A 26,316-nucleotide genomic window follows, 5' to 3' on the forward strand; every position below is an offset into this window, starting at 1 on the left:
TATCACTGAGGAACTAAAATTGTCTGGCCTATATCATTTCAAGCAACAGGGGAAAGGCCACATACAAAACTACATGTCAAGGAGCACATGACAAGTATCCTTATGGTTCACCAAAGACCTATGTATTCCAGAATCATCTAGATGCCTCTGGGAAACTCGCAAGCTAAACATAAGAACAACACTTTCCCACCTACTCCCACACTTTGTACATATAGCAACCATGACTTGTCGATACTGATAGACTTAACCTGCTTGGGTTGGATGACTTCTAGCCTGGCACTCCCTCAGACTTGATGATTTTCTATAGCTCTTTACAGGTGTTCAGAGTCTCCATTGCATGTTCAGTGAATATGGGAAGGGGGACCATTGCATCAGCACACCATTGGGACTGGTAGGGTGGAAGGCAGAGAAGCCAACAAAAAGTGGAGCCAGAGTCAGTGACAGGCAGAGCCAACTAATTCTGTCCCCATTGGTGAAGCAGTATTGAGCCTCTACATCAAATTCCCTGCTCTTTTAGGGTTTCCAATTTCAAAACATTTCTGAACACCTTTCAAAGGCATCCCTACATGAGATGGATTTTTTAAATATTACTATGCCATGTATGATAATGGTTGGAGCTGCCTTTTCCAGGAAGAAACTCCTGGAAATAGACAGGCTTAATTAAGCAAACTTAAGTGGCCATATATGTCACCCATACACACAAATCACCTCATGATTTGGCAGTGGTCAAGTGATAAACTGTCCTCAGTTGCTCCAAAACGGTTGTGTCCTACTACCTTCTTGACATGAGCAGCACAGATGTAGATGAGACCTCAGAGCGTCAACAAGCAACAAATGGTCCTTTGCGCAGTCTGCTTAGAACCATTATATTGGCATGATATTTTTTGTGTGGGCATAATCTCTGTACTCAGCTGAATGACAATAAGGAAGTTTTAACAGCTAAAGAGAAGAACTGCATTGCTTAAATATCTGAGTGCACCACTGTATTAAAGTAATCCCTTAAGATGTAATCACTTTTTCTTAAAAAAGTGTTTTCTCCAGTCTGGTCCCATTTTATTAAACTTGAAACATTGACATCAGATTTTTTCAAAGCATGTATGTAGTTTAAAATTCTTTCTTTGCTTTATTTATATTATGTTCAGCAGGGGAAGTTCACACTTTATTTCTTAATCAAGTGTTTCTAATTCTTCCATAATAATGATGGAATTCATTTAAATATATTAAAATCTGCAATAGATTTCAGTAGTACTTAAGAACGGACTTTCATCTTTGACATAAATCTATCTGATTTTATGGATCCCATTAGGCACCTCATGATCATATGAGAGCCCCTTATTCAAAAGTCGATCCCACATGGGTAGGGCTACATCTGAATCACACAGCTATGGGGATGGTGCTTGCACCACAGATTTTCAATGGAGCTGGCACCCAGGCATTCAGATTTATATAATGTGTTGGTAAAACAAGCAAAATAGTGGAACAGGCATGATCTCACAATACGTATATTAATTCTGTGGTGATACTTGTTGCATATTCAGTTGAATGGCCATCTGTCTTGGATACTTTAGTCGAGATTCCTGCATTGCAGGGGGTTGGTCTAGATTTCCCTTGGGATTGATTCCAATTCTATGATTCAGTGCTTGACATCTTGAAACCTGCATAACAATCTTTTATCTTTGAGCCTAATCTGGACTAACTGCTTGAGGTTTTCACCTTCTTCATATGCAAAACACCACTAACAACTGAGGCATATTTACGTGTGAAATGACTATACATTAATTGGTGCAATTATTCAAGTAATTTATCAACCAAGTATTAAAACCTTCCTCGTGATTAATCACTGGGAATGGCAACAATTTGGAACACCTCAATGCCCTCTTCCAGTTTTGCAGCCTCACGTTACCAAATCCTTAGCAGGGCTGTAGTTTAGCATAAAGTAGTTTTTTATACCTTTTATGGATGTGCTTTATGCATGGAGAGATATAAGCATATTCACAGTTGCTACATTTTAAAATGTAATACCCCTCCCCACCTTCTCACTATATAGTAGGATCTGGCAACTTCTGTTTCAGTGTATCTGAAGAAGTGTGCATGCACACGAAAGCTCATACCAAGAACTAACTTAGTTGGTCTTTAAGGTGCTACTGGAAGGATTTTTTTTTTACATTTTTAAAAACATCTGTTCGTAGGCATGCTCAGAAAAATTGAAAAGAGCAAGTATAAGAAATGGCCTGCTGGATCAGGCTAATGATTCATCTAGTCCAGGATCCGGTTTTCCACAGTGGTCAACCGGAATCTTTAACAAGTTTATCTGGAAGTCAAATGATACAAAATGGGGAAAGTAAGTCCAGTAACTCACCTTTGGGGTTGTGTGCAGTGGGATTTATCCTAGGTAAATGTGCATTTGTAGCTTCCCTTTTTACCTTAAATCTGGCTAGTGCACCACTTAGCATTGCAGCTGTTGAAAAAGTCTGTTGTGAAAGAAATGAACAGACTAATTTAAAATGAAGAAGGCTTAAGGTCATTTCATAAACAGAAAACTCAAAGTGGAAAGTGGCTGTCCTTTATATATGAATATATTTCTGAAGTGAAATGCATACTAGGATGCTAAAGTAGCACTTCATAAATGGTACATTCCCGTCAAGCACTTATCTAGGGGAAAATGCTATTATTAAAAGGAATATTGATGAGCTAGATAAAAGTTTGAGTGCATATGCAAACAAATGTGATTTTCTTTCCCTTTTATTTTTGATTACACATTATATTAATACAGTTTATATGAGATGCTGGTATATTTCAGATCTCTTGCCTTGACAGATCCCCTCCCATGATCACATTTTAATTTATTTTCTCCTTGTGTGATAAGTCGTACACTGCATATGGGATACCAGAAAATTACCAGAGGTATATAGAGGAGGAACATATTCTAAATATGATGGAATGGTGCAGTTGCAGTTTTAGTCAGTGCGTCTATCTGAATATCTTTAATGCCTTAAGCTTCTGAGCAGATGCACTATAAATCTTTTTCAAAATGTCTTTCCTGATATCTATTGTATCAGTCAGCTGAGTTATTTAATATTCTACTAGTCTACACAGCAGACACATTTACAATTATTGTATTCGCCCTAGAGCATTTTATGAAGTTGGAGATCATGAAAGATTATATAACTACTTTATTATACTGTAGGACTTAAAAACTAAGTATATTTTACCTTTAAAGCAAATATATACCACTTGTCGGGATGCTGTCAAATTGCTTTGTTTTAAACGATGTCTGTGTAACTGAGAACATTGCTTCCTGTAGTCTGGGAGGGAAAATGGCTAAGCCAGTGGTGACCAAACTTTGCCCTCCAGCTGTTTTGGGACTACAACTCCCATCACTCCTAGATAACAGGACCAGTGGTCAGGGATGATGGGAATTGTAGTCCCAAAACAGCGGGAGGGTCAAGTTTGGCCACCACTGGGCTAGACCATTGGCAAAGTGACAGGTTGTCATTTTGACTCCTGTGTACACATGAGATACTGTGGAAGCCTCCTCTTGAAAGCTTCCAACTATTTGCTTGCCATTTCTTTGCCTTACCATAATTCCATTGTGTTCTTCTGCAAGGGATCTGTTACTTGCACTGGCTTATGGTCTGTCTCTTTAAGAAACATTAATTTTGAAGTAACATTCAGCTTCGCCTGTTTTTAATAACATGCTACAATGATGAATTCATTGTGACTTTTGTTCTATGATTGTCTCAGAGTTAATGCTGTGCATGCATATGCAACTAAAGATTCAAACTTCTATATGCATATTTATATTGGATGTGCTAAATTTCATTGTCAACCAATGGCTTGCTAGCTGAGTTTCTCATGGGAAGAAACTGGTGGCTTTGCACAGGTGGCTTCTTCATATGCACATTTGTGGAGCAACATGCAGTTTCCATCATGGGGAAATGGGTCCTGCTAAGGATACATCTGGAAGACAGCAGGGATTGTTGGAACAATAATATCCCCAGAGTGTAGATTGCACCACAGAGCAGGAATTCCGTATTTACGCAAATATAATGCGCCGTTGAATCTAATGCACACCTTGAAACCAAAAAAAGTATTTGCTATGTTAGCAGTGTTTTTCAAGCTTGCAATCGAATCTTATGCACCATCAAATCTAATGCACGCTCTAATTTTGTGACATAATTTGACCAAAAAAGTTGTGCCTTGCATTCAAGTAAATATGGTAGTATCTTGACAAGGAAGCATTAATTCACCAAATTCAGAATAAAATACATAGTGAGTAAGTAGGCTTCAAAATCAGGTAGATAAGTATACCTAAATTATAGCCCAATCTGGTTAATTTCTATCATAAAAAATGTATTTGGTACTTTTCATATATCTACAAGAAATATAGTAGGAAAATGGTGATATTTTATTCCATGTATATTTCAAATAAAAGATGAAATTTTATGAATTTCAAATACATACATTTTCAATACTCTGTTAGTAATGTAACACCAGACTGAATATGCATGGTGATATATTCAGCCCCTTGGCACATTTAATGTTGACTATATTTTATTTTAGTATATGAATTCTTCCATAAATGTGCTGACTAAAATAATTTTAAAATGAATGAAGTGCAAAGATCAAGTAAATTATCTTTGCTGCACATAGTGATAAGCTGCATTGGCAATGTAAACCAAATTGATTAATGCAAAATATAGATTTCTGTGGCCTTGAAATATCTCTGATTCAGGAATGCTTCTAAGAGTTTTTCCATACAGATTTACAGCCTATGATTTGCCCACCAGAGTTGATTCATCTTTTATTATGCTTGCAAACCAGAAGAAGAATTTTAAAGAGTCAGCTATCTTAAAAGTTTTATCCCTTTTTTGGTATCACCATCTTACTACTCATTTATTCATTATTAGCTTGTTTTAAATGAGAACTATATGAATCAGACTTATCCCCATGTAATGACTGCCCAAACGCTCTCCCATGATGTGCTGACATGATACAGTTCAATTTATTATGGATATTATTTCCTTGCCAGCGCCACAGCATGTAACCATATCTCCCAACTCATAGCTGAATAGGGCAGTTACTTGTGCATTGCCAAAAATGGAAATTCAACACCCCCAAAAGAGGACAAAATAAGAATCAATTTGCATAAAACGTGTATACGCTAATTTGTAGGTGTAAGCGCAATTTAGATTTAAAAAAAAATCATATATTTTAAATTGAAATACATTGCATCTCACCATAATGAGGAAGACTAAATAAGTGAACACTATTCCAGTTCAGTCCGCTGTGCAGGAACTAAGTGTTGATAGGAAAATTCAAGACACTTTACCTACCATAGGGCTCTTTATCTTTAAACTCCTTGTGGACTGAGCACCCCTTCAAATAGAGGACTGCCCTATAACTGGAACAGTGTGATATTTAAATTGTGTTCTAGGTAACCACAAAATTCCTAGGAAGCTTTACAACATTATCAAGGTCAGTAATGATGGACATATTTTGCTAGAAAGTAGGGCTGGGATCTAACTAAACAAGATGCTAAATGTATTGCCAATCACTTGTTTTTTTGCTACTGTGTAATATTAAGCATGGAGGTGATCTTTATAAGAACCACAGTGTGTGGAAGGGTGAAAGCTTTGAATTAATTAATATATCAATTAAGGCTAGAGTATACTGCTAAGTTGCTTATAAAAATTCAAAATCAAGGTGTGCAATCCAACTTAAATATAAATATCCATAGTTAAAATACACAATAAAACAGTGTCATTAAAACAATGTAAGTCAAAAGACCAAAGCAATAAAAAATAATGCCTGTATAAAGAGGTGTGTGTTTATACCTATATATAAGTTGGCAGGGCTGTCTTATATTTCAACAGGGAGAGCTTTCCATGACACTGGCACACCAGTGAAACAGTCTGCCTCCATTACCAAAAGCCCATAATCATCAGGTCATAGCATGATTTATTAGTTTTCATTTCTTTATCTCCATATCCTCCACAGGCAGTGGAGGGGAAGTCAATCTTTCAAGTAACCTGTTCCAGAGTTGTTTAGGGCTTTGTATGTAACAAGACCTTCAAACGGACTTGGTAGCTAATAGGTAGACTGTGATAATTCCTTGATGTGATAAGTGCTTGGTAAAGGCCACTACTCCTCACATGGGATGTGGCATTCTATACCAGCTACAGCCTCTGGACCAGCCTCTGGCTACAGCCTCTGGACCAGCCATAAGGGAAGCCCCAAATAGAGCTCAATAGAGTGGTCTAAATGTCAACTTACCAGTGCACAAGTCATAGGGCCCAAGCTCAGAAATGCACCAGCTGAAGCTGGTGATAGGTGGTCTTGTCCACGAAGCCCACTGACTCTGGGCGTCCATGGAGAAATATAGTTATAAAAGCACCTCTACACTGTACACCTGTTTAGGGAGTACAACTCCATATGTGTAGAACAGGCAAATCCCCCATTTCCCAGACCTGGAGCCATTCACCCAAAGTGAGTCTCATAGCATTATTCAGTGTATTGGTCCTCATCCAGCCCACCACTGTGTACATATCTGCCCTTCCCTCCCTAGCCAAGATCTCCATTACAATTCTAAACACCCACACACACGCTGCAGATAGCAATAAGAGAACGGCTTTTGTCACTGTGATTTAGCTTCATTCTTTTGCCACTAAGAATTGGGAAAGGTGCCTCTTTGAGGCCCATCTCATTTTTGTGTATTTTTAGCTATATTTCTATTTCCACATTAGTATCACAAATTCCACGTTAAAATTTTACATCTCCCAAAATACATCTATATTTACATGTATACTATTATATGTCAATTTACAGACTGAATTGGGCATTTTGATATTGGTTAAGCTGCAGAAAACTGGTTCACAACATTCAAAAAAGTGCAAAATGTGGGTTGTTATGGTCCAATCCATATTAGTTCTGAGAGTTGTGGGTCAGGTAGTTTCATACAAGGATTCACGCAGATCAAATTAAATCAGGCATTCCTATTTTCCACAGTGCAAAACCGAGACCTGAAAGCATAAGTATGGTGTCACCACTGCTAAAAAGACACTAGCATACACATTTACTGAGATATTGGTAGAAAACCTTTCCTATATTTTGATTCAAGCTGACAGTTTAAAACTATTAGAACTGTCAGTGGAAGGTACCAAGGGATCCTTCTAGCAACACTATGTCCTAGAATAGTTCTCCCTAAGCCATCCTCCCTCCTACAAACGCCTTTAAGTTCCTGTGTAGGTGTCTCTTCTCTCTCCCCACCCCACTTTTGACTTCTTTTAAAGCTGGCAACCAGATATATTGTAACTCAATAAGGGTGTTGTTGTTGTTGTTTCCAAAATAAGCATTGCTTATGGAATGCTAGTGCTGGTAAAAAAATAAAAATAAAAATATATTCAGGTGTTAGATTTTCCTTGTTAGGTATAGAAAAGGCAGCACATAATTTGAAGCTTGCATCTTTGGTTGTTGTGATGCATGGTTCCTTGCAGGTGATATTTTTGTTTCTGTCTTTTTTTCTTGAGGAAATAATAATAATAAAATATTCAAGTAACTCAGCCTGAAGAAACAGCCATAACACTTCAGTGTCAGCAACAAAAAATGTAGCTGGAATGTTGGTTTAACTAGAGGTGGCTTCACTATGTTCTTGATTCCTTATGCTATCTTCTGCTATGACTGCCTTGGGGTGTTAAAAATATCCAAAGCCATCTTCACAAGTGTGAGAGGGTAGAGAGATTATAGATTCCAGTTTGTACAGAAACTGTGATGACATTATTGAGTTCACAGCTTGACTCAAGGCCCTAAATGCAGCATGAAGGAGACTTGCTTAAAATCAGAATCTTAGTGAACATGCCCTTCAAAGTCACCTTTCTCTTGTAGGCCACATAAGACGATTGAAAGGTTTGGTTGTGTGAATAAAATGGAATCACTAAAGTATATTTTATCTAGATTCTATTCTTGATCATCTTGTACAAAATACTCCAAAATAAAATAAAAAAAATCAGACCACAGCAGGTATGTGGTTGGGAGGAAGTTAATAAAGTAGTTATTTAGACTGCTTCCAAGATATAAATGAACTGGTAACCAGCTAAGGCTGTGGCAAGAATCAATCTAGAGTAAGTCGGTAAACTGAGCAGAAGAAAACAAACAACCACCTTCCTCGCCCATTCACCCCATTCAAGAAGCAGAAATCCCAGTTTGCCCACCCTCATTTTTTGGCTTTGTTTTATTTTGCATGTGCTAGACAGGGGCAGCTGAAATCATTTAGCATGTATGACACTGGATTTTACGTACCTGGTCTCCCCATTGGAGCAGCACCACAAAGAAGTTAGCTATAGATGGCAGCTTCAGTCATTGGACCGGGGGCTCCAGCACCAGCACAGGTGAAAGAAAAGATAAAATGAGGAATCTTGCTGGTTGGTCAACTGGCTTGGTTCTCTATTTAGAGCCTAGGTAAAGGTAAAGGTACCTCTGACTGTTAGGTCCAGTCGTGGACAACTCTGGGGTTGCGCGCTCATGTAGCTCTGTAGTTCGAGGGAGCCAGCGTTTGTTCACAGACAGCTTCCAGGTCATGTGGCCAGCATGACTAAGCTACTTCTGGCAAACCAGAGCAGCACACGGAAACACCATTTACCTTCCCGCTGGACCTATTTATCTACTTGCACTTTGACATGCTTTCGAACTGCTAGGTGGGCATGAGCTGGGACCAAGCAACGGGAGCTCACCCCGTCACGGGGATTCGAATCGCCAACCTTCTGACCAGCAAGCCCTAGGCTCTGTGGTTTAGACCACAGTGCCACCCACATCCCGGTACATTTAGCACCTCTATTTAGAGTCTCCCTCATCGATATGCCCACACTGCCCTTGCATGAGAACGTATTCCTTCTAGTCACATTACTTACGCATACAGTTTGTAAGCTGGTAGATGACTGTACCACACATATTGGCCAGCTGCCAACAGACAGGGGACCAGGGGGTGGTTGCTTGGCTCCACTCTCTCTGTCTGTGTGTGCATTGAGTTCTCTGCAATAAATTCACTTACTCCTTTGGTCAGCTTTTGAAGACTAGTCAGCTTCAATGCTATCCATCTTTCAATGGGCACGTGTTTTCTAGATGTTTAATTCCATTATATAAACTCACCTGTTACCTGCTTGGTATCTCAGCATGTTCACACATGGAACACTCACTTTACTAACAGGGGGGAAATGGTATGAAGCACCTTGCAGGGAGGTCTTCTAGACACTCAAGAATCCCAGCTCTCAAAGGGAAAAAGCCCTTACAATGGCAGAGAGGTTTTCGAGAATATGATAGGAAAGTTTTCTGAAGCACCAGACATAAGAAAACAAAGGAAGGCATGTAATTATTACACTTTTCAACTTTACCGATTTGTAAGTATATGTTTTGGAGACTAGCTGTATTTATCTGTCTGTCTGTCTATCTATCTATCTATCATCATCATCATCATCATCATCATCATCTTTTTATTTTTTTATTTATTTTAGCACAAGTTCAAAATATTGCAGAGTATGTACAACATAGTCATCAACACTTTATCTTATGTCCCACTTGTGAAAATAGCTTGTAGATTATAGTACAGTAATGCCAGAAGTACTTAAGGTGGAGGACGGATCTTTAAAAAGTAGAATACTTCTTAATTAACATCAGTGGAAGCATCAGATTTCAACACGCACTTCTCTGCAAAATATTCCACATTATTGTCATACTATTTAATACAATTTAACAAAATGTCATACAATTTAACAAAAAACTGGATTTCTGTAGTGAAATTGCTGATATAACATTCTCTATTTCCTACTCTGGGAACTTCCATTCCCATATATGTGAGTTCAATGAGTTGGGAACCATAGCATAATTAGAGCATTCAAACCTTTGTTGCCCCTTCCAGCCATTTTGTGACAACCCCTGTAGTTCTGTAGTTGGAAATAGAGGAGGGTGAAAGGGTCTGATGACTATTCTGCATGCTGTCTTCTTCCATATAGGTCATGGCATGCTGTGATGTGGGACCTTTGCTCAAAGTAAATTATCTAAATTAGTGACTAGTTGGTGTTATTCTCTAAGGAAAATTAGAGAAATCCAAGCAGAATGTAAGTTGGCTATTTCTAAATTATCTTATTGTCGTAAAGCATGCTGTGTTTTTAATAATGTTATAATTTCATATTAGAAAACTCAGATTAAGTTTTTAAAAAATAAATAAATGTTTTATTTAGCTTTGATACTAAAAATGTCAAACTAAATAAAAAATAAACTGGCAGAATAATTTGGTGAGGTGACACAGCCACACTGGCTTGACTCTGTACAATTAAGTTTACAAATTAGCTGCTTGTAAACTTTTTATACGTGTCTGACATTGAATATAGCCAGTGACATCTATTTAACACTTAATGTAGAAATTAACATTAAACTTCTACTTTTCCTTTGGATATTAGCTGAAAATATTATAAGAAACCCTAATTATATTCTTATGGACAGACTAATTGGTACATCTTTGGATGTTGCCATTCTGAGATAGAAAGGAAGCATGAGTCACTTGGGGAAATGAAGTGAAGGAGGGGACATGTGTTTAATGTCATACTTTGCAGAATTACCTGCTTATACCACACACGTTGGACCAATCTTGGTAAGGTTGGTTGCACTTAAGTCCCATTGAAAGCAATGAGCAATAAGCAATCAGTTTCTGCTAATTTTAAGCCTCATTAATTTCAATTGGATTTAAGCATGACTAATTTTCCTTGGATCAAGTCCCATGTCTTCCCACCTGAATGGTAAATCCTTAATTTCTCCCTCATCCTCGTTTTGTATCTGTTGCAATTTATAAGGCTGATTCAAAACACTATCCTTGTTTTGGGGCTATATAAGTATATTTTATCCATGTTTTGGGGATATCATTGAAAATGGAAGAGCAAAATGACTGCTTCCCCTTCCTGCCAACACAATCTGGTGATATACTCTCTCTTTGAATGCCGCAAAGCCCTAGCAGAAATGAATTAAATGTTTTTCATGCTCTACCCAACTGATTTCACTCCAAACTAGTTGTTGATAGTTCAACATAGCATTTGACTGTAAATACATTGAGCCCTTCTGAATTCTGCTGACCACTATGAACTAAGCTAGCACTTTATAGCTGTTAAATACCAGTTACAACAAAATCAAAGGCACGTTTTACTGGGGATGTTTGGAAAGAGTTTGAAAGGTGGCAGTGAGATCAGGTTCCTAGAAACTACATCCATCAACTGATGCATGGCAAAATGCAGGCCTCTTTTCTCTCCTCTATTGCACTCAACCTCCTTTATTCCAAAATACAGATATCATGATGGCAGTCAATGTTATTGAAAAAATCATTGTCATGCACTGCTCAGGGATACAGCCGGAGTAAATAAATGATCAACTAATATCCACAGAAAATGTAATTCCAGGTTGAGGTTTCTGAGCAGTTAAGAAATTAAAGATGACTTCTACGACAATGGAAATCAATGCAACACTCATGCATGCTGCATAAATTTATACTCTTGCTTGTAGAACAGGGAGGGTGTTGCATTTTAAACTCTTCCTGCGTTTAAAGCACAGCTTGTAATGCAACACGCAAAGACTATGCACTGGCAGAGGAAGAGGAGGGGAGGGGAGCGCACCGCCCCCGGCAGCTCGATCCCCAGGGTGCCATTGCGGCTGCTCCCCCGCCCACGCTGGATGGTGCGCCCACACAGGTGGCGCGCCACTCTATGCAGGTGGCACACCCTGCCCCTGGGACGCGTGCCCCACCCCTGGGCATGGGGTGCGCATCATCCCTGCCCCCACCTGCTCTCCGTCCCCCGGTGCCAGAGCATGAAGCTCTGCCACTGAGACTATGCACACCCATTTATGTACATACGGCTCTATGAACTGTGGCTATTGGGATGAAGTCATATGGCAATTTTATCACACTGAATTAAATTTTCACAGTCATTTCTGATGTAGAGAAGGATCAGACCCCAGTAGCAGTGACTGGCTTTGGGCTTTCAAATTTCCGTGCGAGGCCAAAACCCCCACCCTCGCCTTCCATTCTAAGTCATTGTTGTAGGGGGCCCTGTGGTGACTCTTGGCACCCAGTGTGGGCACACTGGTTGTGCTACCCAAAATCTGCCTCTGCCAGTTGTGGGGCACTCCAGGGTTTAATGGGGATTATTATTTAAGAATTTATTATGTGAAAAACCTCTGCCTAAGATCCTGGTGAGCCACAATCATTCAGAATAGACAACATAAAATTAAACAAATACACTGTCCTTGTATGATGCAGCTCCCTTTGTTCCTAGAAGTCAAAACTCAAAGGAGTGGATCGGGTGCTTGGGACAATTAAAAAACAAGTCACTATGAAGTCTCTACTGAAAAATTATTTCAAGCCTGTAGAATCTTCAAGATTACCTTTTGGAATTTTTTGAAAGACATTAGGCAATATGACTGGCTAAGGAAATAAGCAGCAGCAAGTGGCAGAAATAACATTGGCAGAGGCAAAGAAAAAGGCAGCACAGTATCTCTAGAACAATGTGTCGGTTTCAGTTCTGTTACTGTTTTCTTCCAGTCAGTAATGTAGTTCTCCACGTTTCTGCAGCAGTTAAAGCTGGTTAGCATTCAAGCCTGAAATTTTCTTAATAAATTCATTTTTGTATGCTGTTCTGAAAAATGTACAATTTTTTTTGCAAATTACTTTCTCTGATATAATGCATTTTATAAGTTCTCCTTAAAAGTAAATATATTAATGAAAACATTTCCTCCTAATAAACCTATTTTTGTATACGTTGCTTGGAGAACTGCACCACAAAATTCAAAGAAGCATGGATTTTGAAGGATAGCTGTGTTTTCGTAGAATCATAGAATTGCAGAGTTTGAAGGGACGACAAGAGTCATCTAGTCCACCCCCTGCAGTGCAAGAATCTTGTGCCCAACATGGGGCTCAACCCCATGGCCCTAAGGTTAAGTGTCTAATGCTTTACCAACTGAGTTTTGTTTCTTGTGTTGTTTTGGAGAGTGTGAATTAAATAGTTTCACTTTTTAATGAGAACTAGATTGAATTCCTTCTCCAGAGGGAGCAAGGATAATAATTCCTCCCCCCCCCTCCCCTTTAATATGTCGTTCTCTCATGCACACTGATACAGATGAGAGATTCCTCCACATTCCTGGTCTTATTCTGCTTCTCTCCTTTCACAGCAAGGATTGGTAGCCAAGAATGGGGCATTGGATTAGTCATGAATTTAATATGCTTCCATTTAATATGCATAGTACATGTGTCGGAGCTGGAGATCAGCTGAGAGTTCAGCTAGGCTGCTCCCTGTACCCCTAGGCATTAGGGCTGGACTGTAGGGAAGGAATTCAGGTGCAGTCCCTCTAACTAGTCCGAGGGAGACCTGTTTACCTTGATGGAGAGGACAACATTGCAGGCATTGTATGCCGCTATCACCCAAGCCAGCACCGGGTAAAGCACATGTGGGCCTTTGATTTAGGGAGTGTTGGTTCAACTGCAGAGCTCTTCCTCTCTTAACAACCCCCTCAGTTTCCATTCATTATTGACTGTCTCTGTATATGCCGAGTTAAACCTAGGAGGTAGGTATTAGACACAGATACACAATGGCAGTATAAAAGGAGCAGTTATGCACAAGATGCTATTCTATGAAGGTTTGTACTCTAAAATAAAAATCCTTAGGAACAGTGAGTTACAAGAAACAACAAAAGCATTTTTGCGACTCAGATCTCCAGCCTCCTTAAAGACAATGTATCTGTTAACTTTCATTTGGCAATTTATTCCATCTCCCAGCACCATACCTTCAGGCATTATGCAGCAGAGCCCTCTGCATGCCTTAAATCTGTAAGTCTCCTACGTTTTTTCACCAACAGTTTGGAGGCAGTCATGCTTCTGTCTGAGATATTACACTGGATTGGCACCCCTCCACCCGACAACATATCTCTAACTGCATAGTCAAAAGAGGTAAAATCTTGGGCCATGATGAAAAGCATGGCAGCCTGCTGCTATGATGATTGAATTGAGTACTGTTCTGGCAGCTGAGCAATCCAACAGTGGTCATTATAACTTTAATATAGAGAATTGCTGCCTTGGTCCCAGACAATGAGATGGAATATCCCTAAGGAAGTCCATTTTATTAGGCTCCTCCTGTTGTTGAAATTGTGCAGCATTTTGAGTTTGGACTCAACTCTTTGTCAAACATAAAAGCTCTATAATGCAATTTTTGAGAATACGGTGCTTTCATTTGGTCTAATAGTTTAGTTATCCATTGTATTCTGATGTGGCACACAGCCACATGGAGTTCTGAAGGCATTAATGTCCTAAGCAGCATTTAAGAATGAGCACGGGGAGTGTTGTTCTTTCCTTTAAAGGTTACTTTTTTATTCTTGTGTGAATTTTGAGATGATTTTAGGCATTTACAGCTGCACAACACATTGGAATTTCTGTTTCTGAATATGAATTGAATATGATCATGCTCCGCTTTGAACATGATCACAGATAAGGATAATTAACAGAGGTCCTCTTGTATGTCCCAAACTTGCATTTGGCAGCTGCACCCAAATTCTGAAATTCCCAGCCTTGCACCCTCCTTGATGGCATGAAGCTCTTCCTGTTTCTCTTCCCTGAAGCTTACATCCCTTTCTCTGTTTGACACTCCAGAGCATGGGTAGGCAACCTAAGGCCCGGGGTCTGCATCTGGCCCAATCGCCTTCTAAATCCGGCCTGTGGACGGTCTGGGAATCAGCATGTTTTTACATGAGTGGAATGTGTCCTTTTATTTAAAATGTATCTCTGGGTTATTTGTGGGGTATAGGAATTCGTTCATTTCCCCCCCCCATATAGTCCCCCCCCCACAAGGTCTGAGGAACAGTGGATTTGCCGGCCTGCTGAAAAAGTTTGCTGACCCCTGCTCCAGAGGGTTGTCTGAAGGGTTAGTTGTGAATGAGGAAACTGAATTAATTTCTTTGGATAATGTTTATAGCTGCTGTTCTTAATTGTTTTCTTCCCCAATGGTGTTTTGCTCTTTGTAAAAAAAAAATAATTATTGTATCTTTTAACAAATTTGAACTTTTAGGAAAACCAGGATTTCCATTTCTTTTACCCAGATAATAGTTTTTGTTCCATGGCTACTGAGTCATCGTTTGGCTACTATTGTTCTTTTGTGGGGATGGGATGCTACCTTAAAGTAGTTTGGTTCTCTAAAAGAAATTGTATGCCCCACACAAACTTCTTACTTCTTCCATGTCCTCCGTCATTCAGCAACGTCATACATTCAAAGCACTATTATACCACTGTTAATAGTCATGTTAAATCCTGGGATCAAAACTGTAGTTTGTTAAGGGAGGTTGACCTATGAAGTCAGCACCCTTAACAAAGCACAGTTCCCAGGATTATTGCAGGGAAGAAATTACTATTACAGTGGGATAAGAATCCTTTAAACGTATGGTGTGGAAGGGACCTTGCATACATGGAAGCAGCAAAGCAGTTGCATATTGAATTATTGTGGTGGGTTTTACAATTAAACAAAGCAAGACTGAAGAATGTTGAACAGATTTCAAAATATACCATATACTCTTGTGTCAACTTTTGTTTTTACCCCAAGGCTGGGACATTTGAAGAAACAATGACTAATGGAAGAGGGACTGTATAAATAACTTCTGCCTTTTTCTTTACTTTAGTTTTATGTCATGCTCCATTCCATTCCATTGACTCATGTGGTAAAAGCAGATTCTTTTGTGCAAGCTTGTGTGAGGAGTGATCTGTAGCGTGCAGGGGTGGTATTAACAGGCAGACAGAATCATATGCCATCTAGTTCTGTTATAATAAGAATGCAAAGTCTGAGTACAGTCCAAGTACTAAGTAACATATATTTTAAAAATTAATAGGATCTACATTTCTGAGGGAGAGATACTAAAGTTCAAAAACTTCCATTGGGGTAGCTGTGTTAGTTGGCTTAAACAAAAGTATTACTGGAATAAGTTGGAAGTGGCAGAGGAATGTGAAAAGGCCAAAGCTTAAGCAGGGAATATGAGAGAACTGTGCTCTATCAGGCATGAAAGCACAACAAAATTGATTTCTAAAATGTGTTTAAAATGAATTTAGAACAAGCATCCTTTTCAAAATACAAAATTATAAACAAACTTTAAAAAGAGAGCAAAGATCATGTTTAAAATTACTCAGCGTGCTCAGTAAATAATTGTAAAACACATTTGTACAAATGGAAGACCAATAGGATTGTGACAGGATTTGTGACAAACTCTTACCTTTGTCTCTGATTTTGATGTTAATTTGTTAGTACATAAAATTTTAAAAGCATGCAAAAATTTTAAAATACTTAACAAATATGATAAATAAAGTAGTAGCAGTACGTACTAGCATAGTAGCATAGCACAGCAGCAAAAACAAAGCACCTTTATCAAGCCCTCTCTAAAACCAGCTATCCAGACCAGTAGAATAATATTCTACTCACACACATATTTTTATGTATCATGTGTTTGTATCTAATCTATATTCTTTATGTTTCTGTAATACTTGTTTTGGCTTTTGCATCATCTGCATTCTTTTGCATGACTCCCTAAAACATAGGTAGCTTCTCACATTTTGACAAGCTTGCAACACAGTTGTTTCCTGCCCTCTTATGACAGACTATCCTTCAGCTCCTGTTTTTCTTTACTTTATGGACATGGATTTTGGTCTCCTTTTTTTGCTTTGCTCTGCTCTGCTCTGCACCTTTAGCTTATTATCAGTAATCAGCTTCTGGAGCTAACATACTGTGCCTTTGCCTTGGCTGCTATAGCCACACCAGTGCAGTTTTTGACAGCTGAGAGACTACAATACATTTCTCCTAGAGAGTGAAGCTTTTATTGGGGCTCTGTCACTCAGTAGTTGCATCCTTGAGCCCACTTATGTCCTCAACCCTTCACACCTTTTTACCACAAAAGCAGACTCAAGTAATATATCTCAACAGAAATCTTCCTCCTGTCTACAGCCGTCAGATCCTGGCATGCCTTTTATCGCCAAAGTGCAGTTATATTCACAACTAGCCCAGTGCTAAAATAACACTATTACTAGTTTTAGCCAACTGAACAATCCTCAAACCTCATTAGTATGTAAAAGCACCGGAGAGCAGAGGTGGATTTAAAAACAATTAAAAAGATGACACAGGGAGACTGGGGAGAGAAGTTAATCTCTTAATTGTGCTTCCTCTGGGCACCCCCTGCAGACTCACCATGCCTTCCGGGGGCACCGCAGTCACTAGAATTTGAATTATATTGTCAGTGAGACAGGAGAACCACTCAGTAGCAGTACAAGCAGCATGGAAGAAAAGGAGTATCAGCTTTAGATAACAGATAAAAACAAAATCCCAATAGTTTTGCCTGCTAAAATATCAGATAAGATCATCCACAGTGAGAGTTTTTAGTCACACTGAGAGTTAGGAGACCCATTTATCTTTGTGCAGCACATGCTATTCTGTACTGTTAGGCAAATGACATTTTCTGTATTCAAAAATACTTCAGACAATATCATTTGTTAGATTGGAGACAGTATCAGTTTTCTACTCTCTTTTTTTCCTACTCTAGCCTTACGGCTTCTTAAAAGGAATAATTTTTATTATCCAGTGAAATGGTGTTCATACTAATTCTGATCTGTGTATCATTTAATTCTGCGGTAAGGGTTTTCAAAATTAATTGACTAAAATATGGAACCTCAGCCTCTCCAGACACTATTGGACTACAACACCCATCACCCCTGACCATTGTCCATGCTGACTAGGGCTGATTGGAGTATTGAGCCACAGGTTCCACACATCATTCACCATAGCTCAAAACATGCTTTTCACTGGAGACTACTTTGACCAGTGAATTAGTTTGTATGGGAACCAAGGAAGGTAGCGAACAAGCTTCTCATGCCAAGTATCCTAGGTGAAAGGTAAAGGACCCCTGGATGGTTAAGTCCAGTCAAATTTGACCATGGTGTGGCACTCATCTCTGCTTTCAGGCCAAGGGAGCTAGCATTTGTCTGCAGACATCTTTTCTGGGTCATGTGACCAGCTTCTGATGCAACAAGAAATGATGGCAGAAGCCAGAGTGCATGGAAACACCGTTCACCTTCCCACCGCAGTGGTACCTATTTATCTACTTACACTGGTATACTTTTGAACTGCTAGATTGGCAGGAGCTGGGACAAAGCAACAGGAACTCACCCCATCACACTGATTCAGACCGCTGACCTTATGAACGGCAAGCCCAAGGGGCTTGGTGGTTTATACCACAGCACCACCTACAGTCCCAAGTGGCCTAGCAGTAACTCTGCTTACCATTTCCTCCCTTTTGCAGTGTGTGAAATGACTGAGCCAGTGAAAGTGTCCACCAGTGAGCAGAAGGAGGGACCTTCTTCTTGGTTATTCATACATGCTACCAATTTCTAGCTGTTTCCTACTGGAGAAAAGAGGGTATCGTAACTCAGTGACAAACACATGCTTTGCATACAGAGCATGCCATGTTTGCCTACTGAATCCCTGGCATCTCCAGTTGTTTTATTTACTCATTTCATTCTATGTAAAATATTTCTAATCCACTTATCACTGCTAGAAGCAATCAGACTACCCCAAAGCCTACTACTTAGTAAAACCATCAAATAACACCAACAGTAACAATAATGTCTAATGACAATAGACTTTTAAGAACATAAGAAGAGCCCTGCTGGAACAGGCCATGCGCTCACCTAGTTCATGATTCTGCTCTTAGAGTGCCCAACCAGATGCCTTTGGAAATCCTGCCAGGAGCCAACAATTCACCCCAATGCCTGAACTAATGGATAGGCATTTAGCTGGTGCCAAAAACTCATCATAATTGATGCCAGGTTTATTTGGGAAGGGGTAGAATTCCACAGGTGGAGTACTGGTACCAAGAATGCCCTGCCACACATCACCACATATTGAATTTCAAGTTAAAGAATTCCAGCTTGATGGAATGGAAACACTCCTATGAGTCAGAAAGACAAGACGGAAGTGAAACAAAGGGGCACACGTGGAGGAATAACCAACTTCCTCTTGCCTCCATCTGTCTCCTTTCCCTTCTTATCTTGGCAGGATGATTGTGCACTTGGTTTCTATAAGCCTTCAGTTTGTCCCATTTGGCTGTCACAGTCCAAAGCTAAAATTAAGTGTAAACAGTAAAAGTCTTAGAGGCAGCATTTCTATTTTCATCTGGGCCTCTGGACCAGTTTATATATGATGCAGGGAAGGAAGCAATAGTGACTCATGCTTTTTCGCTCCCTCCTGCAAATTGCAGGTCTCATTTCATATATTAGAGCATGCATGAAAAGAGAAACCTCAATCCTTCTGTTCTTTCTTCCCCTCCCACTGACCTATTTGTAAGTAACACATTAAGGTTGTAATTCTAAACTCACTTTCCTGGGAGTAAGCCCCATTGAATTGAATTGAACAGAGATGATCAGGAATGCAACATCTAGCCTGTCGTGACTACAGAAATTCATGAGAAATACGTTTCCTGAGACCACAAAATGCTAATACTTAGGATTGAGCAGCCATAAAAATTATCTAAAGCAAATTGTAATCTAAAGCAGTTTTGCGGAGTGTGATCTTGCACAGCGCCCCAAATGGCCACCAGGATCTCGCATGAAGAAATGGGATGTTCCTCCCCCCCCCCCCCGAATTGTTGGTGGTATGAAATTTGAATAAACATTTGCAGTACTTCTGTCACTGCTAAAGATATTTGGCCATCTCAGTGTTGCCAAAAGCTTGATGATATTCACCAACATTAAACAAATCCAAGGAGACACAAAGGGGTGGGAGCAAGGATGTATTTCCGTTTCTATCATTCCCAATTCTTCATTTCATTATACTGTAATGGTGCTTGTAAATTATTCATTCTAATCATGTGCTATCGTTTTCCTGGCTGCATCAGAGATTAACACATCATCCAGTCAGAGTTGATTTGCTTATGCTGTTGATTATTCATGGGTTACTCAAATGAACTGAAGGCATCATTATTGATTATTTATTTATTTATTTTCGGCAGAAGCTTTCAGACTCAAACAATGCATTTCTGATTGAGAGTGAGGCTTCTGTCATCTGTAATGAAATGTTTGAGTCTGTGGCTATTCAAGAGTGAAAAATGTGACATAGCATCTTAATTTGTGTGCCCCTATTGTAAAAAGAGAGCAATAATAGGGAATATAATCCTAAAACCAAGAAAAAGCAATTGCTCCAAGTGACCTTTACACTCTGTGCTTACGAATATAAATGACCATGAATGTTCTCCCTAATTTTTATTTTTACATTAGTCAATTTTCACTTTTGGCTCTGTTAACCTAGTCTTAGGCATTGAGGTAAAGTTAATTAATAGTAAAGCTGGACCTATTTTAGGAGGGGACATCACCCGTTTTATGAAACTGAGAAGTGTGAATTGAGTAATTTTTTGGTCTTTCTTCTGTAGATATAAATTTGGCACCAGCCAATAGATCTATCATTACAGAAGACTCTAAAATTTCTATTTCCATGTTTCATCAAACACTCAATAATACAAGAGAGCTTTAATCAATACATAATGAAATACATACTGCACCATTACTAGCTTAGATTTTGCATCATTTCCCCCTAAACAGCAGGTTAGAATTGTCCATGGCAATATTGCTCTGATTTTGTTTAACTAAGAATAGTCCAGTATAGTTACATTTCCCCTTTAAAATGTAGACATTTGTATGTTTTGGTTTTCAATATAAATTGTATGCAAAGCAGAAGCAGCTTCATCAAGGCACCACTAATGTTGATCAATTTTATTACAACTGATGTAGATGTATATGACATTTACTGTTCTAATAGCCTATGGCTTCACATGGTATATGTTAAAATATGTGATGCAGCAATTTTATATTAGAATTTAATTGTTTTACTGATTTGCCTGCAGCAACTTTAAAAGAGGTTTGCACTTGCATCAGAGTTATTACAATTCACTAATATTCTTCTCTCTGTGAGATGCATCTATATGCAAATGAGCATTCCACTTAAGCATATTCACAGTCTATAAAAATGCAGCCATTATCTTGGAATAAAAAGGGAACTGTAATATAACTTGACATTCTGTTTGTTTTCTCATATATATATATATATATATATATATATATATATATATATATATAAAGAGAGAGAGGATGCATTTATCTTTCTGTTAAGGTATACTTTTTCACTTAATAACCCCAAATCTTAAGGCTTGTTCTATAAATAAGTTAACAATTTTTGGGATTCATGGCATAAAACATTGAGAATAGTACCTTTTCAATCCATTGCTGGTGTTTACCTGTTGTGGTTGATGATATTATTATTATTATTATTATTATTAACCACTGACCAAACTGCGGGAGGCAGTGGAAGACAGGAGTGCCTGGCGTGCTCTGGTCCATGGGGTCACGAAGAGTCGGACACGACTAAACGACTAAACAACAACAACAATAAATTATTTGTACCCCTCCTTTCTGGCTGGGTTTCCCCAGCCACTCTGGGCGGCTTCCACAAAGACCAAAAATACACTTATATGTCATACATTAAAAACTTCCCTGAACAGGGCTGCCTTAAGATGTCTTCTGAATGTCAGGTAGCTGTTTATCTCTTTGACATCTGATGGGAGGGCGTTCCACAGGGCGGGCGCCACTACCGAGAAGGCCCTCTTCCTGGTTCCCTGTAGCTTTGCTTCTCGCAATGAGGGAACCGCCAGAAGGCCCTCGGCACTGGACCTCAGTGTCCGGGCAGAACGATAGGGGTGGAGACGCTCCTTCAGGTGTACTGATATGTCTTTTGCCTAAGTTTTTAGAGGACATTAATTGGGGTCGATCCCTCAAGACACCTTCTTTAGTATCTCTTCCCTCTCCCTTCCTATTGAGTGTACTACCATTATTTTGCTACCAAAGGTAAAAATCTATTATCATAGTAAGACATTTCAGGAGACAGCACAAGCCCTACACTGCTGTTGTCTAGCCATCATTTTAACTGCTTCAGTCTGGTTTTTGTGGGAAATATTCACAAGCAGAAATGTAAGTCATGCCCTTTCCTTGAAGCAAGAGAAGGGGCCTATGGAAATGAGCTCAAGTCACAGTCTGCTTTTAACTTCATTTTTGTGGTCGTTTTCATGGCGCACCATGAATGGTAACCGTAGATGCCTTTACATCACTGGAAGCCAATACAATGGCATTGTTTTCATCTAAACAGCCTATAAATAATCACTTTAACAACATGTAGACAGGTAATTCGGCTGGATCAAGCAAGTCATTCTTTTGGACATAACCACAACACGTCAAATATATATAGAACTCTGAGAACAGCAGGATATGTACCCCAAGGCGAGCTTGCTGTGTCTCAAAATGAGAGAAAATAGGAAAAGATTAGTTCTTTATATGTTCTTAACAAAATGTCTTTTCTGTTGCAAAATGCAATGCAATTTTAATAAGAAAATTAATATGATCGGAATATATCTGCTGTAGTTCATTTCAAACAATACTTCAAGTGTAATATAGAGAACTGCCTTACGTTTATAAAAAAGTCATGTAAACTCTGAAAAAGAGAAGTATGGAGAATGTATAAATAGCTCAGCATTGAAGGCTCCTCTCCTTTAACTTTATACTGAAAAACTAGGTCAAATCATTGTTTTTCAGTGAAAGTAGGCAGATGCAGTAGGCTTACAGAGCGTGGAATCTTCCCATAGCCATAAATTTATTATTGCTCAATACTGTGCATAATTCAAATTCATCTGTCCTTTATATCTCACTGGTATAGGCATTTTGATTAGATAATGGAAGCTCTAATCACAAGCAATTTTTAAAGGTGTGTGGGCAATACTAAGTACAAAACTATAATATTTCTCAGAAAGAGGAACAAAGTAATGCCATGGAAGTTAATCTTCAGTCTTTGGGAACATCAAAGCTATAGATCCTGGGAAGTTATTCAGATAAAAGATTTAGAAAGATGTCAATTATTGCTAATTTGAATGTCTTATGGTCATGTTGCTTAAGCTGTAGTTAACATTTCAGTAACTCATACCATTAGGAATTAAACATTGGAGCTTTTTCAGCTAAGCCATGGCATTGCTGAGCATTATGTATGAACCTGAGCTCATAGGGTTTGTTTTTTGTTTTTTCTTTTTTAACCAAATAAACCATGATCTGTAACCAAGATTTAGTCTTGGCTTACTGTATGTGGTCTGGTAGGGTGAGATAGTCCAAGTTCAAACATAATGCTCAACCAAACCATGCTTCAGCTTGATGTAGAGCGGCAGCAACAGGAGGAGAGGAGAAGTGAATTTCACTCTGTACCTGCACACGTACCGTGATATTGCTCAGTGTACCGTGCTTGCTTGTTCATGCAAAGCTTGACGTGAGGAAGGAGTGCTTGGTGTCCCAAGTGTCCTCAGATACCCAGCATGCAAAGAGCAGCTGGGGAAGTACTTCATGCTTGTATGCCCCTAGCTCTTATCATCACAGAACACACACTGCCTAATTCATTCAGTCCTTCCTCTGGCCCACTACTGAGATGTCTAAACTCATAAATTCTCAGAAAACCTTCCTGACCCACTTCTTTTTCTTATGCTGAGGGAGAACTGGCCAGTTAACTCCTAGCAAGGTTAAATTATCCACAGGCCACTATCGCCCATTTACCCTCTTTCAGGGGCTCCTTGCTCCTCTAATGCCCTCTTGTCTCTTTCCCGTCCCCTGAGATATTTATCAGTCCCTGTCTTTGCTCTGCCTTCTTCTCATGTAGCCTGATTTCACTACCCTCAGTCAGACTTTCAATTCTACCTCCTTCCAGCTAGCTTTCCTTCCCTTACTTTCAAAGTCACAGCTATCTTCACTCTCAGCTCCCTATCTGCCTCTTTCTCAGTGTGTAACAGGACCAACATTTTCTTCTTCTGCAGTCCTTTTTTTCTGCTCTTGATTCAGGAATTTCTCTGGCATTGCTATTTCCTGCCTCCTCCCACCTTGTGGTGTGCCTTGCTCCTAGCCACGTCCAAGCGCTGCTACTGCTGTTTCATCTCCCACTCCTCACACTGAGTCATAGTTTAGCTTAGCATTATGTGAAATCAGGCCACTGATGAGGAAATATCTGCACTCATTGCTTGCTTACATATGAACAGGACCAGGAGAGTGATTTTCATTTTGTGTATGTGGACATGTGCTACTAATTCATGCTTGGCCATGGTTTGGCTTAGCATTACATGCAAACTAGAGCAGTGTAATATGATTCCATCTGGCTGAATTAGTCAGTGTTCCACTATATATAAAACAAATTCATGCAAGTCAAGCTTTTATTTTGTGACACTGAATTGTTTATTTTTCTTTCATGATAACGGTGAACAAAGTATGGTTTATTTTTCTAGTTCCATGGCTACATTTATGTTTCAGTTCACTTTATTTTTAGGACTTGAGGACAAAAGTGCTAATTATGTTTCAGTTCATTTCACCATTATTTGATTGAAATAGCGCAACTGAAAGTTTCCTGGACTACAGTGGCAGAAGCTAATTACTTTGAAAGCCAGATATCTTTTTTTTCTGGGGGAAATGACACAAGCAATGTGTTCTAAATTGTTTTTGCAGATGAATCAGAGGCTAAAATTGTAGCATGTGTATAGTAACTGACATTGTGGTTACCACAGTGGGTGGCAATTTCTACCCTTGGAATAGTTTTCCCCACTGTAGGTTATTTTAAAATCAGAGTTGTTGTTTAGTCGTTTAGTTGTGTCCGACTCTTCATGACCCCATGGACCAGAGCACGCCAGGCACTCCTGTCTTCCACTGCCTCCCACAGTTTGGTCAAACTCATGCTGATAGCTTTGAGAACACTGTCCAACCATCTCGTCCTCTGTCATCCCCTTCTCCTTGTGCCCTCCAACTTTCCCAACATCAGGGTCTTTTCCAGGGAGTCTTCTCTTCTCATGAGGTGGCCAAAGTATTGGAGCCTCAGCTTCATGATCTGTCCTTCCAGTAAGCACTCAGGTTTGATTTCCTTCAGAATGGATAGGTTTGATCTTCTTGCAGTCCATGGGACTCTCAAGAGTCTCCTCCAGCACCATTATTCAAACGCATCAATTCTTTGGTGATCAGCCTTCTTTATGGTCCAGCTCTCAGTTCCATACATCACTACTGGGAAAACCATAGCTTTAACTATACGGACCTTTGTTGGCAAGGTGATGTCTCTGCTTTTTAAGATGCTGTCCAGGTTTATCACTGCTTTTCTCCCAAGAAGCAGACATCTTTTAATTTCGTGACTGCTGTCACCATCTGCAGTGATCATGGAACCCAAGAAAGTAAAATCTCTCACTGCCTCCATTTCTTCCCCTTCTATTTGCCAGGAGGTAATGGGCCCAGTGGCCATGATCTTCGTTTTTTTGATGTTGCGCTTCAGACCATATTTTGCGCTCTCCTCTTTCACCCTCATTAAAAGGTTCTTTAATTCCTCCTCACTTTCTGCCATCAAGGTTGTGTCATCTGCATATCTGAGGTTGTTGATATTTCTTCCGGCGATCTTAATTCCGGCTTGGGATTCATTCAGCCCAGCCTTTTGCATGACGAATTCTGCATATAAGTTAAATAAACGGGGAGAAAAAATACAGCCTTGTCGTACTCCTTTCCCAATTTTGAACCAATCAGTTGTTCCATATCCAGTTCTAACTGTAGCTTCTTGTCCCACATAGAGATTTCTCAGGAGACAGATGAGGTGATCAGGCACTCCCATTTCTTTAAGAACTTGCCATAGTTTGCTGTGGTCGACACAGTCAAAGGCTTTTGCATAGTCAATGAAGCAGAAGTAGATGTCTTTCTGGAACTCTCTAGCTTTCTCCATAATCCAGTGCATGTTTGTAATTTGGTCTCTGGTTCCTCTGCCCCTTCGAAATCCAGCTTGCACTTCTGGGAGTTCTCGGTCCACATACTCCTTAAGCCTGCCTTGTAGAATTTTAAGCATAATCTTGCTAGCGTGTGAAATGAGTGCAATTGTGCGGTAGTTGGAGCATTCTTTGGCACTGTCCTTCTTTGGGATTGGGATGTAGACTGATCTTCTCCAATCCTCTGGCCACTGCTGAGTTTTCCAAATTTGCTGGCATATTGAATGTAGCACCTTAACAGCATCATCTTTTAAAATTTTAAATAGTTCAGCTGGAATACCATCACTTCTACTGGCCTTGTTATTAGCAGTGCTTTCTAAGGCCCATTTGACTTCACTCTCCAGGCTGTCTGGCTCAAGATCAGCAACCACACTACTTGGGGTGTATGAGACATCCATATCTTTCTGGTAT

General features: G+C 39.5%; 1 protein-coding gene across 4 annotated transcripts in view; it reads left to right on the forward strand.

Moving 5' to 3' along the window:
* Positions 1–26,316, forward strand: part of IL1RAPL1 (interleukin 1 receptor accessory protein like 1) — a 657,222-nt gene that overhangs the window by 133,908 nt on the left and 496,998 nt on the right. The gene's annotated exons all lie outside the window — the stretch shown is intronic.

This window comes from Podarcis liolepis, assembly GCF_965112155.1.
Source record: "Podarcis liolepis genome assembly, chromosome: 4".
NCBI classification, from domain to species: Eukaryota; Metazoa; Chordata; class Lepidosauria; order Squamata; family Lacertidae; genus Podarcis; species Podarcis liolepis.